This window comes from Sminthopsis crassicaudata, chromosome 1 (genome assembly GCF_048593235.1).
Source record: "Sminthopsis crassicaudata isolate SCR6 chromosome 1, ASM4859323v1, whole genome shotgun sequence".
Lineage (NCBI taxonomy): Eukaryota > Metazoa > Chordata > Mammalia > Dasyuromorphia > Dasyuridae > Sminthopsis > Sminthopsis crassicaudata.
Genome location: NC_133617.1, coordinates 267324842 through 267346297, shown reverse-complemented (window position 1 = coordinate 267346297; position 21456 = coordinate 267324842). Strand labels below are relative to the sequence as shown.

The following is a 21456-nucleotide window of genomic DNA, read 5'->3' as shown; positions in this document are numbered from 1 at the left end:
GCTTTGGAGCCATGCGACATGACTAGGTATATCCTATTTAGCTTCAACACAGGAAAAATTATTATTTTCTCACTTCTTGCCTCCTTTTTTTTTTTTTCCATCTCTTCCAAGAGGGAATATCTCTGATCCAGAAACTTATCTTTGTTTCTTTAAAGCTTATTTAACTTTCTTTTCACCTTATCTTTAAAGTTTGTTTTAAGATAAACATGGTTAACCATTGCATTGATGAACAATGCCTTTCATTACAGAAATGTAACACAAAAGTGCCATAAGAGAAAGCTTTAAAGAAGAGAAAGACAAATTTAATATTGCAATATTTTAGTAGAAATTTTCTGGTTGGAGATTCAGATAAAACCAAAGATAATTATTGTTAAACAATTTAATAACTTCAGGGGGAAGAGAAAGAGCCAGAGCCAGAAGAAGAGGGAGAGAGAGATTAAGAATAAGAGCAAGAGAAAGAGAGAAAGACAGATAAATAGACAGATACAGACACAGACACAGAGAGACAGAGAGAGATAGAGACACAGAGATAGAGAGAGACACAAAAAGCCACACACATACAAAGATACAGAGAAAAAAGAAAAAAGAGGCAAAGAGAAGAGTTAATCTGGACCTTTCTAAACAAAAAAGAAATTTGGCTGGGGTAAAACTATTACTAGCTGCCTTGCTTTGGGAAGGTGGGGCACTGGCTACTTCCCTTCCTATTGTTTGTATGCCTAAATTTGAAAGAAAAATCACATCTCCTGAGCATAGCTGCTGAGAAAGGAGCTGGAGAAAAAGTCCATCCAAAGGGGTAAGAAAAGAGTAACTAGGAAAGAGATACCCAATTCAAACAAAAATGGGGATGACTGAGAGTTCTGCTCTTGTGAAGAGACCTACAGTACCTCCTCATTCCACTACTGTTAGACATAGAATTCATCTCTTTAATAATTTATTATAGAATTTTGAAAGGGATTTGCATCAAGCTTACCAGCTTGTGGTTTAAAAATATTGCCTTTTTCTTTCTTTTTTAAAATTGGGCCAACATTTGTCTGTCTACAGTCCTGAGGCATCTCTCCCACCCTCCACAATTTTTCAAAGATCTCTAACAGTGGGTTAGCAATCATATCTGCTACTACCTTCAAAGATCTCTAACAGTGAGTTAGCAATCATTTATAGTTAATTTGAGATTTTTCATGTGAAAAAGATATTAAATTTGATGTGCAGATTTCTGAAACATACTATACCCATAACACATGAGAAGGCATTTTTTTTTCCTTTTGGCAAACTGATATTTAGGAAAAAAAATGAACGTTTTTATGACATTAGAAGTTACTACAAAATAGTGAAGGTATCTCTTCTATACTGCTAGTACATATTGTACTCTGTAATTCAGTAAATTGTTGAATGGCAAATTAGATCTTTCAAAAGAGAACTGGAATTATTCATGGCAATGTATCCATGCCAGTTGTTCAGCTGGGATCCTTTAAGGAATTTCAGAAGGAAAATTCTCAACTTTTCTCAGAATATGTTATTGCCTCTAAATTATGATCAATCATACTTGGAATTAGCATTTTCTTCCTTGGAAAAACCTTTATATTCTCTTAGGTAGCTTTAGATTTCCTGTGGCAAACAACTGTAACAATATTCTTTTCCATCTTTCAGTTGCCTTTGGAAAATAAGTGGCATATTGTTGTTAGAGCTTGGTTCAGTCTCCCCAAACCATGGTTTAGACTGTTATTAATGAATTAGGAAATGCTTGGAAAGATTATCTGGAAAGTTCCCAAAGCATGGAATGATCTGGCATAGCTACTGAACACTCATGTCTACAAAAGCCATGAAATGTACAAAATACGTGATCTCACTTTCATACAGGGCACATTTCTATGGGCTTCTTTTCTACTAAAAGAGATTACAACAAAAAAAAATTAAAAACATTAATTAATTAATTAATTTAAAAAATTAATCTACTAAAAGAGATTACAACAAAAAAAATTAAAAAATAAAAAATATTAAAACAAATTACAACTTGAGAACAGGGACTGTATTTACCTTTGTATGTATGTAGCACAATGCCTGACATGGAGTAGATGTTTGATCAATGTCTGCTGACTGACATGATTTATTTTTATAACTTAGAACAAAAAACCCTTAAAATTGTAATAAAATAGAACTGTCATAAGAAAAACCAAATGTGAAGACTTTTCTAAATATGTAGCTGAAGTTTTCAACTTTTGCAACAGATAATGTTTCCATAGGGAAGAAAATTTCCATTAATTTCAGGATTTGGTGTAATTTTGACCATGAGAAAAACATCTCCCCAGTTACCTGACTATTTTTAATAAGAAAGCTCCAGGTCCTGACAATCTTCTACTCATTCTGTGGTTGTATATGGCAGCTTAGGGAGAATGCAGATCTAGCCATGTTTTTCAGAGACTTCCATCTCTGGCCCTTACTTTTGCTTTATTTTATGTAACAGCAGTGTAAATACTAATGATTGATGTTCAGCATATGTAGTTATTTAACCAGAATCATGGCTCAAGGTCTTACTACATTCTCTTTTATGATTTACTATATTTCAATGAACCCTAATTATGTCAATGTGTCCTAAAAGAGGAAACTTCGTAAGAAAGGCTTGATTCATGTCATCTTCTACCTGAGATCTTTCCAGATCACTCTAGCTGTTAGTGCCCTTCTCATTAAATGACTTTGTATTATATTATATGTAGTTTGTATTGACAAATGTGTAGATGTTGGTTCCTTCAGTAGAATATAGTACAAGGTCTGTTTCCTTTTTGTTTCTATATCCCTAGTGGCTAGTATGAAGTGGGTACTTAAAAATGCTTGCTGAACAAATTAATATTGGATTTAGCAAACATGCCAAGAGCTTTCCCACTTTTGACTTGGGCATCCTCCATTGCAATTCAACAAATAGGTCAATTTAGCTGGAATGTAGTATTTATATGAAGGGTAGCTAGACAATGCAGTGGATAGAGTGCTGGGTTTGAAGTCAGAAAGATTTATATTTGTGAGTTAAAATCTAACCTGATATTAGCTATGTGACTCTGGATAAGTCACTTGGCCCAGTTTGTTTTAGTTCCTCATGTATAAAATGAGCTGGAGAAGGAAATAGTAAATCACTTATGTATCTTTGTCAAGAAACTCCAGAATTGGAGTTGAATGAAAGAATTGGATATGAATAAAATGACTAACATACATGTAAACAAAAAATATACATGAAAGGGAATAATGTTAAATAAGCCAGAAAGCCTGGAGTTCAATTGTAAGGGACTTTAAATGCCAATCTGAAGAGTTTGTATTTTATCCTAAAAGTCATAATGAGTCTTTATGGAGTGAATTCTCATATTTGTGCTTTAGGAAGAGTATTTGATTATTGTTCAGAGGTTAGATTGGAGATAAGATTAGACAACTTTTAGGAAGTTAAAACAATTCATATTAAGGTGGTGAAATCCTTACCTGGAGTTATAATTATGTAAGAAAGGAACAAATGGTAGGAGATGTTGTAGAATAGGAATTGAGAAAGTTTGACAGCTGCTGGATATAAAGCCTAAGAAAAGGTTATTGAATTTATCAATTAAGAAGTCTTTGACAAACTTGAAGCAACAACTTTCAGGTAGTGGTAAAGTGGAAAGACCCTGTGTAGCCCATGAGAAGATCCTTCCTTCCTTCCTTCCTTCCTTCCTTCCTTCTTTCCTTCCTTCCTTCCTTCCTTCCTTCCTTCCTTCCTTCCTTCCTTCCTTCCTTCCTTCCTTCCTTCCTTCCTTCCTTCCTTCCTTCCTTCTTTCCTTCCTTCTTTCCTTCCTTCCTTCCCTCCTTCCTTCCTTCCTTCCTCTCTTCCTCCCTTCCCCTTCTTCTTTTTTCTCATTACCTTTCCTCACACAAGTGATGGGTATAAGAACATTTGGACACACATCTTCTTGGATGGAGTCCAATTGTGTGTAAACTCTCACTTCCATAATACCCACCATAACCTTGAGTTATATCCTTGGCAACCTTTGCCTAGAGAAGGGTCTCATTCTTTATCATTTTGAAGAGAAAGAAATGGGTACTTAAGGCCTTCCTTTCATGCTGTCAGTTGAGAAATGACTGGGAGACAAGAAAGTAGAAATAATAGTATAGAAAACTTGTTTTTAAAATTTGATCAACAAAGAGGAGATAAGTTAATAGGTTTCTATTTAATATAGATTCCAATAAATTGGAACCTATTAAATAGGTTCCAAATCTTGCTATTTGAGAATAGAGAGTGAATAGAAAAATGTTATTGGAGTCAGAAAAATTTGGGTTCAAATTCTTTCTCTGATACATCTTCGATGTGATCTCTCAGAAATTGTACAATCTCTCAGTGTTGTAAACACTTTTTTTAAAGATTCAGATCAGCTATAGATTTACATAGAATGATGAAGTTTCCTCTTTGGATATTCTTTGTGCAAATAAAATCACAGATCTGATCAATCTTACCCCACTACAAAAAATTACTATGAAGGTGCTAGTGAGGTCATGAGTAGCCATCCATGAATTCAGTGTCTATAACCCCTGATGACATGCAAGAAGGACTCTACCATTTGTGTGGGACAGACAGTGGCAAAAAGGAGCATATCATTGGGAGCTTCTTGTGATCACCTTACTGTTTGTATGAGTTTAGGCACTCTTTTTCCTCCTCTTATCCTTAAGGAGGTCGAGGTAAAAGGTTAAACTGTCTGTATCTTCAAAGGCTTATTTGGGATTCCTCATGCTAACAAGATGTCCCATTCCAGTCTGACTCACCTGTACTTTACATGTTAAGATATAGCTTCATAGGTCTTTGGATGCTGACCTTTTCTACCTTTTTCAGTAATTATCACTGAACTTTTGACATAATGAGATCTTAGCAAATAAGATGATTGAAGATCATCTTGGAGATGAGTGCTGGACATATGCATTTGGAAGCCATCTACATACATTGAATAAAGAGGAGATGTAGGCAGAGAAGAATGTAGACATGCATAAATAACCAGGAAAGGGGGCTGAGAAGTATTCAGACAGGTAGAAAGGGAGCCAGAGAAAAGTGTAATGAAAATAAGGGAATAGAATATATTGAGGAGGAGAATAAGAGTGGTGGTAAATGGTATCAAAAGGTACAGAGAAGTCCAGAAACATAAGACCATAGAAGAGGCTGGATTTTGCAATTAAGATGAATGATGAAGGCCTTGATTAAACCCATTATTTGGAGAAGGGGGCAAATCCTTTTCCTTACTTTATAGTTCTTTTTTTGCCTAAGTACTCAACTTGTCCCCACATTGCAAGTTTAAAGATGGATATTTTTGACAAAACAATCTATACATTTTTTTTAGCTCATGTGCTTTATTCAAACAAAATGCATAATTTATTATAATTTGTATAACAATTCACAAATTTTAAAAGTAAAGATATATTAAATAATACAAATAATCACCATGATGAGATCATAGATTTAGAAATGAAATTCTTTAAGATTATCATCCAATTCATTAATATTTATAGTTAAGAAAACTGAGTCCCAGAGATGTTAAAAGGGTAGTTTGGTTTTGGTTTTGGAATCAGAGAACTTGGACTAAAATACCATCTATAATGGTGACCTCAAACAAATCACAACCTTGGGACTCAGTTTCCTTGTCACTAAAATGAAGTCAGACTTAATGATTTCTAAGTTTTTTCTTAACTCTAGTTCTATGTTCCTATAACTAAGGGATTTGTTTTTATAAGTCATGCAAATAGTTACATGTCAGAAAAAAGGTTTTGAACCCACATTATCTGGCTCCAATTCTGTCAGACTTAATGATTTCTAAGTTTTTTTCTCAACTCTAGCTCTATGTCCCTATAATCAAAGGATTTGTTTAAGGTTTTGCAGATAGTGTATAAAAAAAAAAAAAAAAAAAAAAAAAAAGATTTGAACCCAGATTATCTGGCTTCAATTCTGCCATACCATACTGCCTCCCAAAGGCAAAAAGGGGAAATGTATAAATGGGAGGTGTCTCCTTGAAACCTTGTAGTTCCTTGCCAGTATACCTTTGGTATCTGGGGCCAGAGGGAAATGAAAGGTAGAGTATGCTTAGCATGGTGCCTGGCACCTGGGGTACTTACTTAATAAGTGTTTGTTGGCTCTCTTCACTTTTTAGAATGAGTTCTTCAAGTTAGTTCCGGTTTTGTTGACTTTTACTTGAACTTTGTTTCCATTTTAAAAATTGCTTTACATCCTTTCTGGTGAGGTCTTATTTTTTTCCACCCAAGTAGATCCATGGTTTGGAAAATTCTGCCTTAAGAAGTCAGATTTGTGAGTCCTACACTGCAAAAAAAAGAGCATAATGCGTTATTTCTATAGTCCAGGGGTGATAGAGCTAGTAAGAGGTAGTAGGTAATAGTGCCAAAAGCTAAAGAGGGGAAGGAGGAGAATTGAAAAGATCACAGAATTTGGCACTTAGGAAAATTACAAGTAATCTATGAAAGAGCAGTTTCAATGGGGTGACTATTTTTTCCATTCAATATCTTTCAATGAATTTGTTTTTTATCATCTTACATAGAATTTTGAATTCTTTCCCTTCTGTTTTCTGGAAAGTAGCAATTGGAAAAGAAAAATCTCAGTTGATGTTGGCTTTCAACAATGATAATTTATAATCAAGAATAGTTATCTCTCTGTGTGTATGTTTCCCTTCTCCCTTAAAGAACTTCTGTCTATTTTATTCCATCCATTTTCTCTAAGTCTCTATTCTTGTTATTTTTTTCTATACTTCAGTTTATTCTAATCTACTTCTTTCTTACTATGTAACTAACACATCTTTTGAATTTTTGTCTTTTGGAAGTTTTCTTGTTGGGTTAATTATTAGCTTAATCGCACAAATCTACCTTTATTCCATGACCCCAGAATCTCCTCAGTCATTTGAATTTGATTATGAATTTTTCTTTTTCAATTCAAAAGGTCCAAGAATGCCACACTAAGACATAAGGCTTCCATGGCTACACTACAATTAAGTCAGAGAAAAAGAATGAATCTCTACTGGTTTTGTCTGTTAGTAAATAGTTTAAAACCTTCTCTCCTCCTTCCTCAAAAGCTTATTCATTTCTTACCTATAGTCACAACTGGGTCATCTCAAGTTATCTCTGTCAATTAGGTGCTTCAGGCCTCACCTGATGGGACTCTGGTATTAATTCAGTGTTCCTTATTTACCAAGGGACTTTGGCTAGCAACTAATTTAGCAGAGCTCAGTCTCTCCGGATGTCCTTGAGCTACAGACTGCTGAGACATAAGAGAACCAACTACAATATATAGGAAAAAGAAGTGTAATTACTTAGCCATCTAGCTGTTCATTTTTCTATGACTTTTAAAAGTTTTCTTCTTTTTTTTCCACCTCTTCCTCAAAGCAGAACCAGGGGGAAAGAATATAAAATAATATTTTAAATGAGAAACTGAGTAAATGGGTTGATCTCCATGTTCTGAATGTACAGGATATAAAATGTTAGTTTTTGCTTTTCTCAGAATAGGAAACAGGTGCAATCCAATTTATTGAGGGCAATATATTTAGTAAAGACTATGAGGTGAGTTGTAAGCAAGCTTCTCTGATTGTTGGGCTAGACTTTTCTCTTTTGGATGTTGAGCGGAAACTAGACACTGCTACCACTTATCCTTTCTAACTTCACAATGTCTTTCCTATGTGTTTCTCTCCATTCACATGGATACTGGCATTGTTCTCAACCTTCTCACTTCATGTCTGATTTATTGGAATGACCTGATGGTGGATCTCCTTGCCTCATGTTATCATATCAACTCCTCCCCCTCCTCATATACTCAATAAATGCTAATGGTTTCCTATTGCCTAAGGATGAAATATAGACTTATTTTTTTAATGAGGCATTTAGGATTCTTCAGAATCTGACTCTTTCCTAACCTTTTAATCCTCTTTAGGACCATCATTATTATTAAATGCTTACTCTATACTATGCACTATTCTAATGCTGGAAATAGAATGCAAACAGAAAGACCCATTCCTGCCCTTAAGGAGCCAATGGGGGAAAACAATATATAAAAAGAAGTTAGAAAAAAATAGGAAATGGTTAGGTGGTGAGATGGTGGTGGAGTATAGGGAATACAATTGTGGAGCATGATAGAGAAAGTCTGGAGATTTAGGAAGGAAGACACAGCTAGCATGAGGTTCATTCTTAAAATGGATGTTTTGGGAGAAACCAGCCAATCGGAGGAAGAGGCCACAGGGGATAGGATACTTCCATTGTGAGAAGTTCAGAACTGAACTTTCAGAATTAAGAGATTTCTGTAACATGGAGACAAAACTTCAGGGTCAAGGAGTTCAGTGACACTGGCTTTCTTATTGTTCCTTAGACACAAGTAGGATATCTGTCTCTTAGTGTCTCTGGTTTCCTTCAAAACTTCAAAACTCAGCTCAAATTTTACCTCCTAGTGTGTTTCCCTGCTATGTGTCACCATGTAACACTTTTCCCTCCTTAATAAACTTTAGGATAAAATACAAATCTTTCTGTTTCCCATAAAGGCAAAGGTGAGTGACCCTTAGTCTATCTTTTTTACCGCTAGAACTTTTTTTTTTTTAGATTACTTTCCTCTTAAACTGTATGTTTCTCTTTTGGACATAGATATTTATTACATTATCTCCCTATTAATATATAAGATCCTTGAAGGCAGGGAATATTTTTGTCTTTGAGTCCTTAACACTTGATACAGTGCCTGGAATTTAAAAAAATGTTTTGTGATTAATGAGATTAACAATGTATCTTCCCTTTACTGTTCCCTTCTAGAGTCCTGGGTTTAATTGTAAATATCTGGGTTTAATTGTAAATGAGGCATTGCAAGAGCCCATAGATACCCTCATGCTATGGCCCTCATTAAAAAATAAGTCTATATTTCATCCTTAGGCAATAGGAAACCATTAGCATTTATTGAGTATATGAGGTGGGGAGAAGTTGATATGATAACATGAGGCAGGGAGATCCACCATCAGGTCATTCCAATAAATCAGACATGAAGTGAGAAGGTTGTGAACAATGCCAGGGACCCATTGAATGGAGAGGAAACACATATGGCAAGGAAGTTTCATGCCCAACAGAAGTCTCACAAGCAACAATGATCAAAGAGACCCTGAGAATGTGTGTTGATGAAGCGTGCCCATGTAACATGGGATGGAGTGGGAGGATTTACTACCAATTTATCTAAAATCTATTTCTATCTAGCTCTAGCTCTAGCTCTATTTCCCATAAAAGAAGACTATCTGGAGAAGGAAAAGGTAAAAGAGATGTACTTTGGAATAAAGGAGATCTAAATAAAAAGTTTAGATAAAGTTTAGACAAATGAGAAAGTTTACATTAAAAAAAGATAAGGAGGGGCATTATGATCTGGGATACATTGTGGGACAAGGATACTGAGTAGGTTGCTTTTTGCCTAATTGTTTTTCATTGTTAAAGATAAATTTGATGGTGGTTGGGAAGAGAAGAAACTGTATATATGGAAATGCTAATTATAGCATTTCCATATAGTAAAAAACAAAAGGAACCAATAAAACATTAAAAAAAATTTTTTTTTCCTTTTTTGAGGCTGGGGTTAAGTGACTTGCCCAGGGTCCACCAGCTAGGAAGTGTTAAGTGTCTGAGACCACATTTGAACTCCCATCCTCCTGAATTCAAGGCTGGTGCTCTATCTACTGTGCCACCTAGCTGCCCCTTTTTTAAATTTTTTTTGACTTAGAAACCCTAACTACATTTTAGATTCATTCATGTAAGAGCTTATATTGATTAACAAATATTTATTAAGCTTCTACTATATGCCAGGCACTTAAATATGTGATTTTAGTACTTACTAGGTATATAATGTAAAAAATGCTTGTTATTTTTCCTATTTTAAATATTTAATTGTAACAAAATTATGAATATTGGTTCTAATCACAATTCTACAAAATTAACTAGCTGTGTGACTTTGAAAAATTTGATTGACTTCTTTAAAAGCTTTAGTTTCCTCATCTTGAAAATGAAATTGCTGAATATATCCCTTTCAGGTCTAAACATTATATGATTCTACCATAGCCCTCAATTTACAAAGAAATATGTCCTCCAAAGTTAGTTCCAGATAATGTGCTATTTTCCCCCCAAAACGCTGCTGATATAGCATCTATTTTTCAGTTTCCAATGAAAAGAACAATGTGACCCATTTAAAAAATGACTCACAAGAGAATATTATCCACTGGTAATCAGTCCTTCTATTTAATTTTCTTGATAAGAAACCATATGATAGAACCGTTTCTTTGCTTTAAAGTTAATAGCAGTATAGGCTATATTTGATAACATTCTGCATGTACTCTGCAGTGGTACTGAAAAAATGGATTTCATATTTGTTACCAATTCAATTTGGAAAGCAGAGATGGGAGGAAAATGCATTTCTGTACTCATCAGCAGTAACAGACCTGAATTGTTAAAAAAGATATAAGGCTATCTTGAATCATTAGAAAAATAGCTGTGATTTTCCATGTGTTTTGACCCATTGTGGAATAGATGATATTAATAGAATAAAGTATACTGTTTTTAATTTTTAGGAAATATATCTCCATTTATATTACTGCTTGAGATGAATTTAAATTATCCATAGAAACAGTATGTTTAGGAGATAACTAAATAAACAGGGAATGTGATTTTTAATAATTAAATATGCTTATAGGTGTCATCTCCTTAAATTGAGGGTTGATCATGTAATATATTTTTGTTTTGACTGGATTTGTGACTTCATTGACGTGGGTAGGGAATTTCTATAAGAGTAAATCAGTATCTTCTTTGCAATTTAGAGTCATGGAAAATTGTATAGGGATGTTGTGAGGTCAAATCAGTCACTTGGTCAGGAAACAAGCATTTATTAAGTGTTTAGTATGTTTCAGATACGTGCTAAATGTTAGAAATATAAATACAAGCAGAAAAAATAGTCCCTGCTTTCAAGAAGCGTATATTCTAGCACAGGAACATAATACACAAAATGAAGGTAAAAAGCATTGGAGAAGCGAATCTAGATAGACATGAGTATTATCAGCAGAGCAATGAAAACATGGTTGTTTTGAGCCTCCGTCTTAAAATTGAGGTTCTGGGAGTACCCAGACACTCAGAGGAAGATTTTTTCTAATGTGAGAAGGCCAGAGGTAGATAAACTTCCAGATCAAGGGGTCTCTATGGGAAAGAGAAAGTCCAAAGTATTAAGAGTACATTCTGGTGAGGTTAAATAAAAGGAAGACATGCTACTTTGCAAAATACACAACTCTTCCAGGACCTAAGCTATCATTGTAGAATCTGCCATGCCCTTCACCCTATCACTTGCAGAGGAGCTTTTCTTAAAATAACAACTATAGCTTTTTTCTCCTTTCTCAAGAGCAGAATTTTGTTTACAATGGGTTTGAGTCTGAAGATGAAAACTCTATTATAGTTACAGGTATGAACATCACCTCTACAATTTCCAAAAGAAAAACTTAAGTGTGATTTAAAATGAAGTGGGATTTGGACTGAGTCTTGAAGAAATCCAAGCAAACAAAAAGAAAAAGGTGAGAGGAGGTCAGCCAGTACAGAGACATAGAGATCTGAGAGAGCGAGTGTCACACTTGTCAAACCCTGAAAATAAATGATCAAAGAGCATAGAAATTATACAACTGCTGTTAACTCTGAATATACTAAAGAGTTCACAGAGGTTATCATAATACTCAAGAAACTGCTCTTTGGTCAACATAACTATATTGGCCTATTGGAAAGTGTGGAGAATATAAGAAGCATGAAAAAGTAAGAAGGGTCTAGATTATGAAGAGTTTTAAATGCCGGACAGAGATCTCTATGATAGATCTTGGAGGTAATAGGGAGATATAGGAACTCATTGAACAAGAACAAGTGATATAGTTAGACCCAAAGAGTGATCATAAATTGTTTTCTATTGACTTGAAAAAATGTCTACAATGCAATCCCTTACGACTTTGTATTTGGTCCTATTTTGTTGAACTTTCCCCAATAACTTGGATAAAGTGATAGGTGGAATAATGATCAAATTTGAAAATGCTGCAAAGCTGAAAGGGTTAGTTAAAACACTGAATAGAAGCAACAGGATACAAAAAGAACTTAATAAGTTATAACACTGCTTTGAAATTTAATATGGATAAATACAATCTTTCTTATCTTAGTTAAAAAAATTATACAAATACAAGATGGAATTTAAGATTGCAGATTGTCCAAAAGAATCTACAAGTTTTAGATAACTCCATGTTCACTATAAATAACAGCATGTACAATATGGTAGCCAAAAGAAGTTATGTGATTTGGGATTTCATTAGCTCCTAGATATGAGGATATGACTATCCTGCTAGGCATTGTATTGATTTGACCACATCTAGAATATGGTGCCCATTTCAGTAAATCACATTATAGGGAAAACATTTCCAAGCTAGAAAATATTCAGAGGAGAGCAGATAGGGCTTAGAGTTCATGCTAAGTAAGGACCATTTGAAAGTGCTGGGGATATTGGGCCTGAAGAAAAGACTTAAGGGAGACATAAAAGCTGTTTTAGAATGGAACACATTTCTATATCAAGGTGAGGAGGAGGAAAGAGAGGGAGAAACAGGGAGAAAGACAGAAACACAGAAAAAGAAACAGGGAGACAGGGAAACAGAGCAAGAGAGACAAAGACAGAGATCTTAGGATAATAAATTAATGGGCTACCTTAATCCTTTTCTATTGTGGTAGATAACTTTGTAACAAATGTTTGCTTGGAATGCAATGAAAATCAGTTTATCCTTATATGGAGATGAAAGCCATTTTTAAAAAAAGAACATATAAGCAAACTACAAAGTGAACAAGAAATTCTCAAGGTTAAGCAAGGCAAGTTTTTCTGGCAGCCTTGAAGAAGCAGTGGGGAAGTAAATAGAGAGAGGACAGATTCACCAGTTCCCATGAGCCCCAACAGTCAGGGAAAATTCAAAATTCTGTCCAAACAGATAATTCCTTAAGTAATCCAGTGAACTAGACTAGTGTTCAACCATTCATGATTATATTCATTTCAGGGTTTCCAATTTCAATCTTCTGATTGCTGGTCCTGGTACCTGTCCACACTATCTTGGCACCTTTGCTTTCTGTAGAATTCAAAAGTTTCCTGGTCTTGTCCTTCTCTATGTTGGGAAAAATATATTTCTATTAACCTTTTTGACAATAAGAAGGTACACAAATCTATGTAGAAGTAGTGTTGGACTTTTGCCACTTGGCCCCAGAACTAGGAGCTCTGGGTATAAGAAGAATTTTAACTTTAGAAAAAGAAAAACTTCTTGAAAATTAGAGCTATTTAAAATTGAAAGCTACTGCTTTAGGAGAGTGTGATTCTACCTAATTTGAATATTTTTAAGCAAAAATTATATTACCATTTGTTGGATTTATTTTAGAGAAAATTCTTTTTAGGCATCATTTGAACAAGATAGCTATTGGATAGTAATTCTAAAATTATATGAACAGAGTTGCATTATAGATATTATTATATCCATATTAGGAAACTGAGTTTTGAAGAGATTAAGTATGTTGTTTATGATTGCCTAGTTAGTAGTTTTAGAGGCAAGATTTAAATCAGCATTTCTGATCACATCCCAAACTCTTTGTATTATCTTTGATTCTCTTAATAAAGCTGTTCATACAGCTTTATGTGTTTTACTCCAAGAGAATTTGTTGTATGCATATTAGCAGGACAAAGCTATGATGAACTATTTGAATTTAAAAATCATAGGATCATATATCTACAGGTAGAAGGGATTTCACAACTATCTAGTTCATACCCTTAATTTTATAGATAAGGAAATGAAGCATAGGAAGGTTAATTGATTTATCCCAAAGTCACATAGATAATAAATACCATAGATTTTTTGAATCCAAAGTCAGTGTACTTTTCTCTGTACCAAGCTGATATATCTCTATATGTATCTCTCTCTCTCTCTCTCTCTCTCTCTCTCTCTCTCTCTCTCTCTCTCTCTCTCTCTCTCTATATATATATATATATATATATATATATATATATATATATATATGTATATGTCTGTCTGCTTCTCTCCCTCCTTCCTTTTCTTCCATCTTCCCTCCCTCCTTCCTTCCCTCATTTCCTCCCTCCTCCCATCTATTGTATTTTACAAACTTAAGAAAGTACGCAAACATTAGTTATTATTAATATTAGAGTAGGTTTTTTAGACTCCTAATCAATTATCAGACCTCCTTATTAATGTAATCCTAGAAGGCCCAGATTGTTGCATTCATTCAATCAATCATTAATTGAAAATATAAACTAGATATGAACAAGTTTGAAAAATTTAGGCATAGACTTCTGGCCAAGATGGCAGAGAGGAGGCACACATCTGCTTAAGCTCTGTGTTTTCTCTCAAAAATTTATTTCATGACAAACCTTGGAATTAGTGCTTGACCGGAAAACCCCCCACAAATAATTACCAAGAGAAGACATCCTTGAAATTTGCCAGAAAAGGTCTGTTTTTGCTCGGGAGTGGAGACGACCAGATCAGGTATAGGCTGAGGGCAAGCAGGGAGAGCTTGTTAGGCAGCTCACATTGGGAAGACCGGAGTGGGGAGGGGTGCAATCTCTGCCGTTTCTGCGGAAAGATCTTTACCACCATGTGGATATTCTGTTTTGGCAGCAAGCCAGGATCAGCAGAGAAGCTGTAAATACAGGAGGTAAAGACTATAATCCTGAAAAGCTAGTATCTCTCAGGACCTGGCCACTCCTACCCAGAGTGACTCAGCCCATTCTTAGAGCCTCAGAGTCTCAGAGCACAGAAACAACAGCTGTCCTGCTAGTGCCTCGCTGCTGTCCCTCGCTGTCTGTAGAGGAAGCTGGGTAACACCATCTAGCCCCATCCCTGCCCCCCCAAAAAAAGCAGACCATTTGTTTTTCTTGTTAATTTGTTTTCTTTGATTGGGCTCTGACAAAATGAGTAAAAAATTAAAATGGACTCTAACCACTGATAGCTTCTATATGGATAGGGAGCAGACTTTAAACCCTGAGGAGACTAAAAATAGACTGTCTCCAGATGAATCCCCAAAGGGAGATATGATCTGCTCCTCAATACACAAAAGTTTCATAGAAGAAATCAAAAAGGCTCTCACAATAGAGCTAGAAGAAAAATGGGAAAAAGAAAGGGAAACCTGACAAGAGAGTCTGGATAAATCATCCTATGCATTTAAAGATAGAGTGGATAAAGAAATCAAATACTTCAAAAACAAAATTAGTGAGTTGGAAAAAGAAAACAGCTCTCTAAAAAATAAAATTGGCAAAATGGAAAAAATATTCCATAGAACAAAACAACTCACATAAAAACTCACTTGGACAATTAGAAAAAGATATAAAAAAATGAATGAAGAAAATACATAATTGAAAATCAGAATCAAACAAATAGAATTGAATGACTCCAGGAGACACAAAGAATCAGTCAAGCAAAACAACAAAAAAAAATGAAACAATGGAAAAAAATGTCAAGGGCCTGGAATATCATATTCCAAAAGGCTAAGGAACTTGGATGCAGCCAAGAATAACTTACACAGCAAAAATGAGCATCTTTTTCCAGGGAAGAAGATGGACACTCAACAAAATAAATGAATTCCATCTATTCTTGATGAAAAAACCAGATCTAAACAAAAAGTTTGATCTCCAAATCCAGAATTCAAGAGATTTTTAAAAAGATAAAATAAATCTTGAGAACTATATTTCTGCCATAAAGATATATGAAGAACACATGTATAAAGTGTTCTAGAAATAGAGGTGGAAAGGAAATTATACCAGAAAAAAGGGTAAAGTGGTGGTACTACATCTCACAAAGAGGCAAAGGAAACCTATTATATCTGAGAGAAAGAATGGAGAGGGATGAACAAAGTGTGTATCATATTCTCATTAGAATTGGCTTAAAGAGAAAAATACAGACATATTCAATTTATGGTGAAACTCCTTCCACTTCATTGAAAAGTGGGAGGGGAAAAGTAAAAAGGGAAGGAGTAAGCTAAGTGGAAGGCAATACAGAAATTGTGAGGAAAAGGGGTAAAATAGGGGGAGGACCTCTAAAGAGGGGGGACGATACTAAAAAGGGAGGGCTGTGAGAAGCAAGTGGTGCTCACAAGTTTAATACTGGGGAGGGAGGTAAGGGGGAAGGAAAGGAAAAAAAGCATAAGCAGGGGTTAACATGATGGCAAGTAATACAGAATTAGTAATTTCAACCACAAATGTGAATGGGGCAAACTCTCCCATAAAGAGGAAGCAGTTAGCAGACTGGATAAAAAGCCAGAATCCTACAATATGTTGTTTACAGGAAACACACCTGAAACAGGGTGATACATTCAAACCAAAAGTAAAAGGTTAGAGCAGAATCTACTATGCTTCAGGTGAAGCCAAAAAAGCAGGGGTTGCCATGCTCATCTCAGATCAAGTAAAAGCAAAAACTGATCTAATTAAAAGAGATAAGGAAGGGCACTATATCTTGCTAAAGGGTATCATAGACAAAAAAGCAGTATCAATATTAAACATATACACACCAAGTGGTGCAGCATCTAAATTCTTAAAAGAGAAATTAAGAGAGTTGCAAAAAGAAATAGACAGCAAAACTATAATAGTGGGAGATCTCAACCTTGCACTCTCAGAATTAGATAAATCAAACCACAAAATAAATAAGAAAGAAGTCAAAGAGGTAAATAGAATACTAGAAAAGTTTGATATGATAGATCTTTGGAGAAAATTAAATGGAGACAGAAAGGAGTACACTTTCTTCTCAGCAGCTCATGGAACCTATACAAAAATTGACCATATATTAAGACATAAAATCTTCAAACTCAAATATAATTAGGAGAAATAGTAAATGCATCCTTTTCAGACCACGATGCAATGAAAATTAGATTCAATAAAAAGGTAGGGGAAAATAGACCAAAAAAATAATTGGAAACTAAATAATCTAATACTAAAGAATGATTGGGTGAAACAGAAAATCATAGACATAATTAATAACTTCACCCAAGAAAATGACAATAATGAGATATCATACCAAAATATGTAGGATGCAGCCAAAGCAATAATGAGGGGGAATTTTATATCTGTAGAGGCCTACTTGCATAAAATAGAGAAAGAGAATTGGGCTTACAACTAAAAATGCTAGAAAAGGAACAAATTAAAACCCCCCAGAGAAACACAAAACTTGAAATTCTAAAAATAAAAGGAGAGATTAATAAAATTGAAATAAAAAACTATTGAATTATTTAATAAAACTAAGAGTTGGTTCTATGAAAAAAACAACAAAATAGACAAACCCTTAGTAAATCTGATTAAAAAAAGGAAAGAGGAAAATCAAATTGTTAGTCTTAAAAATGAAAAGGGAGAAAGACTGCAACCATTCCCATTAAGATCAGGGGTGAAACAAGGTTGTCTGCTATCACCATTACTATTCAATATTGTATTAGATATGCTAGCTTTGGCAATAAGAGTGGAGAAAGAGATTAAAGGAATTAGAGTAGGTAATGAGCAAACCAAATTATCACTCTTTGCTGATGATATGGTGGTATACATAAAGAACCCCAAAGATTCTACTAAAAAGCTATTAGAAATAATCCACATCTTTAGCAAAGTTACAGGATACAAAATAAACCCACATAAATCATCAGCATTCTTATATGTCACTAACAAAATCCAACAGTTAGAGTTATAAAGAGAAATTCCATTTAAAGTAACTAGTATAAAATATTTAGGAATTTATCTGCCAAGGAAAAATCAGAAACTATATGAGCAAAACTACAAAACACTTAACACATAAATTAAGTCTGATCTAACTAATTGGAAAAATATTAAGTGCTCTTGGATAGGGTGAATAAATATAATAAAGATGACAATACTACGTAAATTAGTCTATTTATTTAGCGCTATACCAATCAGACTCCCAAAAAACAATTTTAATGACCTAGAAAAAATAACAACAAGGTTCATATGGAAAAACAAAAATTCAAGAATTTCAAGGGAATTAATGAAAAAAAATCAAATGAAGGTGACCTAGCTGTACCAGATCTAAAATTATATTATAAAGCAGTGGTTACCAAAACCATTTGGTATTGGCTAAGAAATCACTAGTTGATCATTGGAATAGGTTAGGTCCAAAGGACAAAATAATTAATAACTCTAATAACCTAGTGTTTGATAAATCCAAGGACCCCAGCTTTTGGGATAAGAACTCAATGTTTGACAAAAATTGCTGGGAAAATTGGAAATTAATATGGCAGAAACTAGGCATTGATCTTAACACTGTACACCAAGATTAGGTCAAAATGGGTTCATGACCTAGGAATAGAGAATGAGATTATAAATAAATTAGAGGAACAGAGGATAGTTTATCTCTCAGACCTGTGGAAAGAGGAATGAATGTATGTCCAAAGAAGAACTAGAGATCATTATTAATCACAAAGTAGAAAACTTTGATTATATCAAATTGAAAACTTTTTATACAAACAAAACTAATGCAGATAAGATTAGAAGAGAAACAATAAACTGGGAAAACACTGTTATAGTCAAAGTTTCCAATAAAGGCCTCATTTCCAAAATATATAGAGAATTGACTATAATTTATAAGAAATCAAGCCAATTTCCAATTGATAAATGGCCAAAGGATATGAACAGACAATTTTCAGATGATGAAATTGAAACTATTTCCACTCATATAAAAGAGTGTTCCAAATCACTATTGATCAGAGAAATGCAAATTAAGACAACTCTGAGATACCACTACACCTGTCAGATTGGCTAGAATGACAGGGAAAGATAATGCAGAATGTTGGAGGGGATGTGGGACACTGATGGATTGTTGGTGGAGTTGTGAAAGAATCCTGTTAGGATTACTAAGTGAGAACTGAGGTTGTCTGGATAGTGACAAGGTGAGAATTCAGGTTGGACAATTACAAGGTGAGAACTCAGGTTGACTTGATGGAAGGAGCAGGCTCATTGGCTGAGGTGGTTCTTCCCAGAAGCCCTTGCATTATCCCACGCCCATTCTCTGGGAGAATAAAAGAGAGGACTCCCAGAGATAAAAAGAGACTCTCTGCATTGCATCAGGCTTGACGGGGCTCTCTGCAGGAAAGGAAGTCACTTCTCTGGACAAGAGTTAACAGCAACTGCCTGGAGACAACGGTTCGTTACAGGAAGAAGAATCTGTTGGAGAGATTTGAGTAGAAGACACAGCAGATCTCTTCCCAGAGAGTGATCCGGCAGCTTCTGGAGACGACAGCTCGCTACAATTGGCGCCCAACGTGGGGCAAGGACTTATGCTTATTCTGACAAGAGGAGCTAGACCAGACCTTCGCAATTTGGCGCCTGAACAGGGACAGACATGGTCCTGATTCCAGTGGAAAAGCCTCCCATCCAGATCTCAGTCTCTCTGACCCAGAACCGTGAGTAACGAGGAAACTTTGTTAAAGATTAAGTGAGCGTGCTAATAGATAAATAAGGAACGTAACTTGTTAAGGGCTAAACCAGGAATCTCTTATAGTGAAATGGGGCAAACACCTTCTGTTCAAGGAAAATGTTTAGAGAGCATCATCAAGGTTATGAAAAGCCAAGGATTGATTATAATTTTAGAGGAGATTACTGAACTTTTAAGAACTGTGAAGGTCATATGTCCTTGTTTTTCTCTGGAAGAAGAATTGGATCCAGATGAGTGGAAATTAGTAGGAGAGCAATTAGGTGAACACTACAATTACCTTTGTGACATTTTACCCTTTGGTTCCAGACCAAACTCAGTTTCCAAAGATACAATTCATACCTACAATTTAATCCAAATGGCTTTAAAAAATGTTATTCTAAAGGAAGAGATGAAGGAGCAAAATGGGGAAGTGTCAACTAAACTAGGTGAAAAGGATGAATCAGATAACAATGAAGTTAAGTACAATTCTGAGCAACAGCAACAGGAGCACCTCCCATCTCCTCCCTCAATTAACCCTTCATGGGTGGAGCAAGAAGGAGGAGAGGAAGAGGCAGAAACACAAACAGAATTGCCTGTGAAGCAGCCTAAGCCTATGACAAGATTAGAAAAAGCATTGGTTAAAGCTAAGAGAGAAGGACAGGATATAAGTGATTTTATACATGAATATCCTGTGATTGAAGATATTGACTCTGTAGGTCAAAAAAGGAGAAGATATGCACCTTTAGATTTGAATAAAATTAAAGATTTGAAAAAAGGTTGTACCCTTTATGGGGCTACATCAGCTTATGTTAAAATGTTACTAGATGGTTTGTCTTATGAAGTCCTAACCCCAAATGATTGGAAATCCATAGCAAGGACATGTCTGGATCCTGGAGAAAATTTGCTATGGCTTGCGGAATTTCATGAATTATGTAAAATTCAAGTCAAATGCAATTTGGAAATAGGAGTTAACACAAAATTCACTTTTGAGCACTTAGCTGGTGAAGGTCAGTATGGAGAGAATTCAGAACAGATTAATTATACCATGACAATATATGAGCAAATTGCTAAGGCTGCAATAAAAGCTTGGGGTGTCCTCCCTGGACAGAAAGATCGGGGAGAGGCTTTCACTAAAATACAGCAAGGTCCCAATGAACCTTTTGCAGATTTTGTGGGACGTTTGCAAACTGCTGTCAAAAGAACTATTGGAGAAAATTCAGCTACAGAAATAATGACCAGACATCTGGCTAAGGAAAATGCCAATGAGATTTGCAAAAGAATTATATGGGGATTAGACAAAGATGCTCCTTTAGAGGAGATCATAAGACGCTGTGCTACAATGGGAACAAATGCTTTTTACACCCGGACAATGATGAATGTGGAAAGACAGGGTCCCTCCTGGCAAGGGACTTCTAGAGAAACTCGGCGATGTTTTCAATGTGGAAAAATTGGACATCTAAGAGCTCAGTGTAGATATGGAGATACAGTGAGAAGACAGGGTGAGAGAAGACCTAAAACTCCATGTCCAAAATGTCACAAGGGCCTCCACTGGGCCTCCGAATGTAGATTGACCCAGGGAAATGACAGGTGGGGCCCAGCTTCAGCCCCCCAAGTGGGGCATGATGGCAGCCGAGGTTACATCCAGAGAATTTTAAGACATGATCAATCAGCCAAAAGGCAATCAGATGGAAGAAAGGGATTGAAATTAGGAAAAATAGAGTTGTGTGCAGTAGAGACTACTGAGATACTCCCTGGAGAAGTGAAATCTGTTCCTGTTGAGCCTATGGATCCTTTGCTTCCAGGCACAGTAGGCTTGACCATTTCACCTTCTGAGAGTGCCTACAAAGCAGTGTCCAGTGCGAGCATCTCCACTGTCCTTAGATAATCGCCAGGTGATGTGGAGAGATCCAGAAAGTGGTGAATGGAAGGGACCAGATAGGTTAACTGCCTGGGGGAGAGGGTTTGCTTGTATTTCTTCAGCAGGAGAAGGAATCAGATGGGTGCC

The 21456-nt window shown here is 35.4% G+C and overlaps 1 long non-coding RNA gene across 1 annotated transcript in view; it reads right to left on the bottom strand.

The window, feature by feature from the left end:
- The window catches only part of LOC141549317 (uncharacterized), a 96236-nt gene that overhangs the window by 7253 nt on the left and 67527 nt on the right, over positions 1–21456 (bottom strand). The window contains exon 2 of the long non-coding RNA XR_012484322.1: positions 6100–6301. This is a non-coding gene — a long non-coding RNA (uncharacterized LOC141549317). The remainder of the gene's footprint in view (positions 1–6099; positions 6302–21456) is intronic.